Raw genomic sequence first — 9,452 nt, forward strand, 5'->3', positions numbered from 1 at the left:
TTACTATATGATCCAGAGAAACAACTCCTGTGTTTATAGCCAAATGATTTTTAAGTCAGTTGTTCAAATGAATATTGAACACAAACATTGAGGAAAGTACTACCTTTAATTACCAAAAGATGAAAAATTAAGTACCCATTTGATGAGTGAATAATTAAAGTACAGTCCATATAAACAATGGGATACAGAGTTATAGCAACTATTCATGGTACCTTAAAGACAATACATAAACTGAAAGACGTCAGACGTGAATGCTACTTATTGTATGATTGCTTTCAGAAATTCTAGCAGTGGAAAAGCCATAGAAACTGAAGCTAAGGAGAGGTAATTGGAGAGTGACTGCCTAATATAAGGATTTCTCTTTGTAGTCATGAAAATGTCAGTGAACTAAATAGTATTGATGGCTTTACAATATTGTTATGTATTAATTACTACTGATGATAAAGTTTTATATATGTTCATTTTAATATCACAAAAATAAACACAAAAATGAAAATATTTAGTAATAAATACCAGATGAAAAGAAACCTAGGTATTTCTGTGTGATCTGTGCAATATTTTCTTTTATCATCACCCTAAAATACTGTGTATTTTTAAAAGACAATAAAAAATCAGATATTTACAATTTAACTGGATTTATTTGGGAAATCAATGCCAAGCTGGGTTAAAATTATGTCAACATGATCAACTGGTACAATAAAAGGCACATTTAATATGTATGCTTAATTTTAAACTATTGAGCACCATCTATGTATCATGATAGACCTCAAACTCTAAGGTATGTAGTAAATTCACTATTAGAATTTAATTTGACAGTCATGCTTTTTGAAATATCATGCTGCATTCTCTGTCCTCTGTCCCCAAATGACACAGCTATGACTTTCTCAGATCGCTGCCAGATATTTCCTGAAAGAACTACACTCATCCTCAAAACAATCACATTAACCCTGAACATCAGAGTGTCTGCCACATTGGTACTCCAACTTGTTCTGTATATCAGATTGCCCTTCCCTGTATAAGTTATTTTTCCAGGATGTTCCGTTCACCATATGGAATCCAATCATTTTAAACCTCTCTCCTCTAGAGTAGAAATTGCAGGCAGCCCTTGAGGGTCAGGCCAGAAGGTGCCTCTCCCTGCCAAATCTTCCTAATTCCTCTTGTCTTGATAGATTGTTGAATCTGTTTGGTTTTAATCTATCTGCAACTACTCTCTGCTCTTCCATCTTCTAGGACACTGTTATTTCATGTTGTTTCAGAACCTGTGATGCTTCTCCCATGATTCAATATTATTATTTTTATAATAAAAGAAACCTTAATGTGCAACATTTAATTGATACTATGTACCAGGAAGCAAACTAAACGTTTTAAAACTCTCATTTACTTTTCCTAGGGAACAAGCAACTTGGATTTGTAGAAGTCAAATTCACTTCCCAGAATTACAGACCTAGTAAACTGCTTAGAAAGAACTTGAACTTGGGGAGCTCTAGTCCCAAAGGCATTGATTTTGAAGCACTACCACACACTGTGAGCTCCCTGCCCCATTGCTGCATATGGACATCGAATGAAAGCAAGGTTCCTCGAGAAGTCTGGGAGATGGGAAGGTGTGGTGTGCACTCTCAGTCAGACCATGTGTTCCAGGCCATGGCCAACCAGAGGTAGATATTTGAATTTCAGTCCTCCTAAACTTTCACAAAGAGTTCAAAGGACTTTCAAGATTTGTTCACCAAGAGACAGGGCATGTTCTGTTATAATTCAATGATATAGAACCGCTGACATCATGAAAAGTTACTTTAACTGTAGGGAACACAGAATGCCAAGTGTATGAAGTTCTGAGTAAATATGTGCTTGTTGATATAAACTGGCTGTGTCAAGGACCCTAGCCTCAGACCAGCGGAGGGATGGCAAGGCCTTCCCTTCTGTTCTATGTGTGGAGGTTAGTAGTGTGTGCAGAAAATGTCCACCATAGCTTTCTTCCTTATGAATGTTTATTGCCCTTGCTTCTCTACAGAGACAGCTCCTACTGAGATTAGCTAAACATGTCTCCTTAATACAGCTGTATATAATAATCCCATCCTTCCTTGTTTATCTGTATACAATAACCCCACCTCTGTGTTCAATTGTATATGATGAGCACACTGAGCTTTAGACATGATGAGACTTGTCCAGCTATAACACGAGACCACCCAATTTCAGCGTTCTGTCCCTGTGTCTGCCTTTTCTTCATTTATTCCCTGACTCAACTAGGTTAGTCCATTCTTGGAGCCATGCTTAATGGGGCTTTGAGTACATGGTTTTAGATGCAAACAGAAGGCTAAGAAGCTTAATAACTTTTGCTTGACTTTTCTCTCAAGGTGTTTGTCTCAGGCTTCCTGTAAGTGCCTAGAATATATGAAATCAAGGACTTCTTAGGGTTTCTGTCTGACAAATTCACTTCAGACAGAACAGTCACATGTGTTGACAATTCCTCTTGTTGGGATGATTTTTTGAAACAAGGACTAGATTCCCCAAATGATATCCCTAAAAGTCTCAAATCACACTATATACCTGTTACCTAGTTTAATATGTTGTAAATGGTTATGGCATTTGGGAAAATGGTTAAATTAGTTCATTACATCCTGATATACCCAGGTTGTCTACCAAGTTCCTAGAGTAATGATAACTCAAATAAAGATACTCATAGGTCCCAAATATAATAAAATTTCCTCAAGAGTTGCTTGGTTTTAGGACTTTCCTATAAATGGCTCTGTAGAGTAATTTCATTAGCTAGTATGCCATTCAGGTTGCGTAGATCCAGAGGAGAGTGTTAGATGAATTGTGGTCACATTTGATTAGATTTAGGCCCAAGGGAATAATTCCATACATCAAGGTAACTGGAGAATGAGCTCACCTGCAATATTTGTCCCTGATGAATTTCACTCTCTACTGAACATGAATAGTTAATTTTTAAGAGGATACATTCGTAAGACTGTTAGAGGTGAACCTATTTAATCTCACTCTTTGCTATAAAATGTATTTCAGACCTAATCACTGGATACCAGAAAATAGCCTCTGCTATTAAAGTAAGTCAGTAATTTATGGGACTCTGACAATTTAAAATTGCCTCGCTTGCACATCTAAGGCGAAATTTAAAAATTAGTAACACAGGATGATATATTCTTGTCAGAAAAAATAAATACTGTAACTCTAACTTACATGTGAAATATTTATGATGATCTTGGTTTTATTTCTTATTTATTTTTCTCTTGTTTGTATTTTCAAAAAATTATTAGTCTTTTGGTTTTCTTTGAAGCTCAAAACATTCCAAGGAAATATTATGATGGTCTTGGTATGTTCTAGCTATTATTTTAGTAGAAACAGTAATAAATAATTCAAAGAAGAGAATTGAAGAAGAAATAAATTTTGTTTTATGGAAAGCATTTTGTTAAATGATTGATTTACTTGATTTCATTTTAACACTTACCAGAAGGTTTTCAGGGTAAATGTAAAAGAATTTCAAAGTAGAACTTCTCAGGGCTAAACTGAGGCCCTAATGATAGAAAGCAAAGCAGGCATCTGAAGAAAATGACTTGACCAGAGAACTAGCTGCCACTTTGCTTTGCAAATATAGGCTCAGAATACACATCAGTAATATTGAAGTTTAATAAGAGAGGCAGTTAGAAGTTTGGAGACTTTCTTAAAAGAGAGTCAATAAAGAACTGAGGAATCCATTTGGGAGAGAAGATAAATACTGTAAGGCAGTGAGAAGTAATTTTAACACACACACACACTCTCTCTCTCTCTCTCTCTCTCTCTCTCTCTCTCTCTCTCTCTCACACACACACACACACACAGAGACACACACATACACACACACAAATAAATAAATAGATAAATTTGGAGCTATCAAGCTGGAGCTGACCTAGATGCTTTATACCTTCAGGCTAGCTTTCATAGTGCTGGAGGGTGCTATACATACTACCACAAAAGAAAAGTAATCATGAACCTTATCCAGCTATGAACCTGGCCAGCTTAAAAAAAAAAAGAAGTCTCCCATTAAGACATGCCCACTGGTGCAATAGTGGCAGAAATGCCATGGGAGTAGCAAACTACTTTCTGGTTGGATTTAAGTCTAGCTTCACAAGATGGACCCATACATGGCACTACTAATGAGGCCAAGAACCTGTGTCTACACAGGATATAGGAAAACCTAAGACTGTTATTATGATAAATCAACATAGTATTAAACCTACTTCTAATGAGCTACCATTATGCCCAGAGAATAAATATCTCTCAACCCTAATTGGAGAAGCTCAGCCCTAAATGGGACATGTAGACCACTCCCTCTCCTCTCAAGACTCAGGAATTATTGCAGCAAAGTGGAAAGAAAGACTATCAGAGCACAGAGCCAGAGAGGTGATGGATATCGACAAGGACACGGTGTTTTCAGAACACGAAAGGGCAGATGCACACATAGACTCATGGCATTTGTGACAACACATAAAAGATCTGTAAAACTTCAAACCAGACCAAACCACAGCACAGAGAGAAGATCTACAGTCCATAGCCAAGGACTTATTGGTAATTGATAGCTGTTGGGAAAGAGAGTCAGTTTTCTTCAACAATGTAGCCTGGCAAGTCAAACACGCTCTAGTGGAAGGGTCACATATCTAAGAACATACAGAAAGCACAAACTGGATTCAATCAGTGTATAACACACACACACACACACACACACACACACACACACACACACACACAATTGGTTGAGTTGGGAAAGGACAGTGGATCTGGGAGGAGTTGAGGGGGTAAAATGATCAAAACATTGTATGAAATTCTCAGAGAAATAATAAAAATATTGAAAATCACTGTTTAAAGGATTTTACAGTTATTTTACTGCTCATTACATAGAACTCACTTGAAAATAGCTCCATGTCCAGATGTCAAACATTAGTGTTTTTAGAAGAACTCATTTTTGTAGATGCTGACAAAACTATCAAGTGACAGGTTTATCTTGTATCACACTTAATGAGACTCTACAAGGACAACAGAGCACCAATCAACGTAGTGGTTTCTCCCAAAACCCAATTATTCACTCATTTACTCAGAAATATTCGTTGAACACCTGTTGCATGCCAGGAACTAGTCTAGAGACAGGAAACTTAGTCATGAGTGCTATAAGACGGCTCAGTAGATAAAGTGATTACCTAACAAGCTAGAGAACCTGAGTTCTCTCCATGAAAAAGCCAAACATGGTGAATGCACTTGCGGTGATATATCAAGTCAAGTCCTTATGTCTGGCTTTACGTGACATGTATAATAAAGCCTTTGCATCTGGCTTAAGTGAAATATATTGTAAAGCCTTTGTGTCTAGCTTTGAGAGAAATGTTTCAGCAAAGCCTTTGCTATGTTTGGGTTGAATGGTAGAAGCTGAGAAATTGTTTTGAGACTGTATAAACCTTGAAGAAATGTTGTCTCTCTGGAGCATCTGCACTTGGTACAACATGGGAGTTTGCAGAAACTCCTGGCATACTTGGAGTTCTTACTTTTAATTATGGACTGAAATTTGTATGGGTTGCTTAGTCTCACAGGCAGCAAGAGCAAGATGGCTTTGGCAGGTGGAACCTTTCTCAGCCCTGATTATCCTTGTATATGTTTGAATAAAGTAACTAAAGTGAGTCAGATGGATGTCAGGCTTTTCCAAGAAGGCTGAACTCCTCTCCTCCCTCAGAAAATCAAGCCTTAGCATCTTGGTGAGCTTCTCTCTCTACTGCAGCACCTATGGCCAATATGAAACAACATGCACTTATAATCACAGAACTGGGGAGGCAGAGGCAGGTATATTCCTGGGTACAATGGCCAGTCAACCTAGTCTACTTTGTGAACTCCAGACCAGTAAGAGACCCTACCTCCAAAGGTAACAGTTGTCAGTGCCTGAGGACACATCGCCACTACCCACCATCACCACCACCACACCATCACAAACATGCACAAACATGTATACACAGAACATTCATATAGGTACACACAAAATAACATAAAATGTGTTCATGTCAAGCACAGGCAATTGTTGCCTTTTAAAATCTTATATTCTATTGATAAAAGATAGATGATGAATATATAAAATTTTGAAAAGGTCTTTCATGAAAAATACTACAGAGTAGGAGAAGAAAAGTCTAGTAGAAAATGACAAAATCTGATGGACAATTCCAAATAAGGAGCTCCATCAGAAATGATTCCTATAGTATTTCACAGAGAGTCCAGCTACAGATTCGAAGTGGAGGAATCACTTAAAGACCAAAATGTCCATCATGATAATCCATTTTTCCTAGGAAAAGTCAATGTAATTTCACCAGAGCTTCTCTCCTAATTTCTTACCATCCCAACTAATGAGTGGAGAAGTTGTTGAAGATTAGATAGGAGAGATTCAGGTTAGAACGAACAAAACAGGAAGTGGAAGTGGATAGCACCTGCTTTCACTACATATACTTTTCATCTTGAATAATACTCAAGCACAGGAGATGAAGATGTTAGAACTAGACTAAAGATTGCTATTTTTATTGTTGAACTGACACATTTTAAATAGAAGTAACTAGAGTGCTACTTCATCCTGCTCCTCTTCTTCTTCTTCCTCTTCCTCTCCCTCTTCCTCCTTACCAGGGTCTCTGATTGGAGAAGTCATGATGCTTCTCTAAGATTCCTTGCTAGGAGAGAATAGTCTACAAGTATAACTTGAACGGAAGTGGGAAGAAAATTAAACTGCTTAGTGTTTGTGTTTGTTAAGTTCTGCTCTTTCAGCCACAAAGTATGGTGGAGTACAAATGCGTTCCCAGCAATTGGGAGATGGAGGCAGGAGGATTAGGAGTTCTAGGTTAGCCTTTACTATCTGGCGAGCTTAAAGCCAGCCTGAATTATATGAGTCTTTTTTCCAAATATACAAGCAAAATGTTTCATTCTTCCCACTTAATAGTTAGAGCCAGCATTATGATCCTGAGAGCAACAACTGAAGCTCACAAAATAATTAAGCTTTCCAAGTTTATATAAGTAAGAAAGAATATAGGCAGAAAGGAATGACAGGAGAATCAGAGCTATAATTTCCTTGTGTTTGGTACTGATACCTTGAATATGAAGAACATTCATTAAGAAAACTCTGTTTGTGAAGTTTTCCATTGAACATGCTGGCCTGAAAGTGGTAGCAATGCTATTTTACATAAAGTTATAACTGGCCGCTGTTATCATCAGCCTACACTGTTGTCTGTATACCCAACATGACCTTCCTTTGTTGGAAATATAGGGTGCATTTCTCAAATGATATTTACATTGATATATTAAGTTTTTTCTCTTTTTGAAACCAAGTATTTAATATGTTCATTAGATTGTTTCAGTGCAAATTCAAACAGATGCCTACTGGCAGACAGTGTCCAAAAACTTTGAAGAAGCAAGCTTCCAGACAAAAAGGAACAGCAAGGTGATCATCTTCCACTCTAGCCACAGTACTTCTGTCCATAAGAGTGACAGTGGCCAGCCTTATCCAGATTATCAAACATTTACCACATCATCAATTCCCAGAATACTCTTTACAATTTCAATTGCTAGGATCAAAGCACTGAGCAACACCAACAGAGGTTGGAAAACCTTTTTCTCCAGAATGATGGAAATTCCAACTTTTCAGACTGTGTCTAGTTTTTTCTCCTTGGGCATGTCAGTGTTTTAGTCCTGTTACTGTAGAAATGGATTTCAGATTAATATTTTTAGCTAGTGCCAAGAGAATGACTTCTATAACATCTGCAAAACATGAACACAGCAGGATTTCATACCATTTGTTCCTAAGTACTCAGTCAGTCTCAGGGCAAGCTCTAGTTCTGGAGTACCACCTCTTGCAATAAGAATTCTCTTCTTACTATGCAGAGAGCATCATGAATGGAGCATTCAGCTTCTTCAATCACAAGTTTGTTAGAACCAGTACAACAATTATAACTGTTTTGCCTGGGCTTGTACAACCTCTAATCTTGAATAGTTTTCCAGAATCATTTAAACTGACTTCTTCAGCTAGCTCAGCAGAACTCAGCATGTCAGCAGTAAACTGGTCAATATGAGCAACAGGTTTGTTTCCAGTTTTCCTACACATGAATTCAATGTCTTCTCTTTCAATATCCTTAACCATTACAGTCTTCACCTTATTCAGAAAATGTAATGCAAGGTCATTAAGCACATCTGTTAGGACAGACTTCTGGATGAGAAGGACATTACATCCCATTTTCTAAATATGCTTCACCAGATTTAAGATACAGTCTCTCTCTTCTCTTGAAGCACTTGATCCATCTGGGCATAGTCAGATACTACTATTTGAATATCCAGAGAAGCAAAACTGAATAAGCCTCATCATAGCCTTTTCAACTTTTGTTGTGCCATTATTTGCAACTGGAATGAGACCTGCTACCAGCTCAGAGTCATCTATTGTCCCACCAAGCTTCTTAACTACTTTAATATCTCTAATATCTACACTGCTAGCTGTGGCTGCATTGGAGAGAGTAGACTTGAATACTGAGAGACAACCTTTGAATTCAATGAAGTGGTTGAGTTATTTAACAAAGTGCCTTGGTTGCTCAGTTATATATAGGTCAAGATGTGTCAGAAAGAATTTCAAGACCCTTTTCCAAAGCTGTTTAGAATGACTCAGAAATTATGGTTGGGTAAATACCTTTCTGCTGAATCTTGGTACTGAGTCTAAAAGGGAACCAGCAATGATGACTGCTGATGTGGTTCCATCCCCTGCTTCTGTGTCTTGAGCTTTAGACAGCTCCACCAGCATTCTGGCTGCTGGGTGCAATATTTTCATTTGTTTCAGAATGGTAGCACCATCATTTCTAATGGTTATATCGCCTTGTCCATCTTGAACCACTTTGTCTATTCCTTTAGGTCCAAGTCTTGTTCTAATGGCATCAGGAGCTGCTTTGGCCACAGAAATGTTGCTGAAGCAGATCCGGGCCAGCTTTTTAGAGTCCTGTTAGGAACCTTTGCAGTGGGTGTCAGGCCCAGCAGCAGGCACATGGCTTCAGGGAGCTATATTCTCCAGCATGGCAACCTTAGCAACATCTGTGGGAGTTAAGGAGAACTGAAGGACATGGATTCCAGCCTGAGGCAGAGTAACAGTCTCTATCTGCCTCCTCCTCTAACCTTCCAGAAAGCCTACTCTTAAGCTTTTCAAGCACACTTTCATGCATATAACTGTTTGATCTCACAATAGTCCTAAGGAAAAGAGAATAATTATTATAATGGTTATTTTATCGCAATGGAAAATAAACCTTCAGCTGAAGTATTTGAGTGAATACAATGGTATGAATTGTAGGAGGTAGACCTTGAACATGACACTCTGCCTCACAGTTAAATGTTCTTTGGGGAAACTTAAGAAGATTAAAGAAAGCCTTTGTAGTAGAACAGATAAAAAGAGAATTAGATAACCATTTGTGTCAGAA

The 9,452-nt window shown here is 37.8% G+C and overlaps 1 pseudogene; it reads right to left on the reverse strand.

Annotated features, from left to right (window-relative positions):
• Window positions 1-7,515: 7,515 nt before the first annotated feature.
• On the reverse strand, window positions 7,516-9,055 carry LOC128110607 (T-complex protein 1 subunit delta-like; annotated as a pseudogene).
• Window positions 9,056-9,452: the final 397 nt, after the last annotated feature.

This window comes from Peromyscus californicus, unplaced genomic scaffold, assembly GCF_007827085.1.
Source record: "Peromyscus californicus insignis strain IS unplaced genomic scaffold, ASM782708v3 Scaffold_15__1_contigs__length_86483966, whole genome shotgun sequence".
Classification (NCBI taxonomy): Eukaryota; Metazoa; Chordata; class Mammalia; order Rodentia; family Cricetidae; genus Peromyscus; species Peromyscus californicus.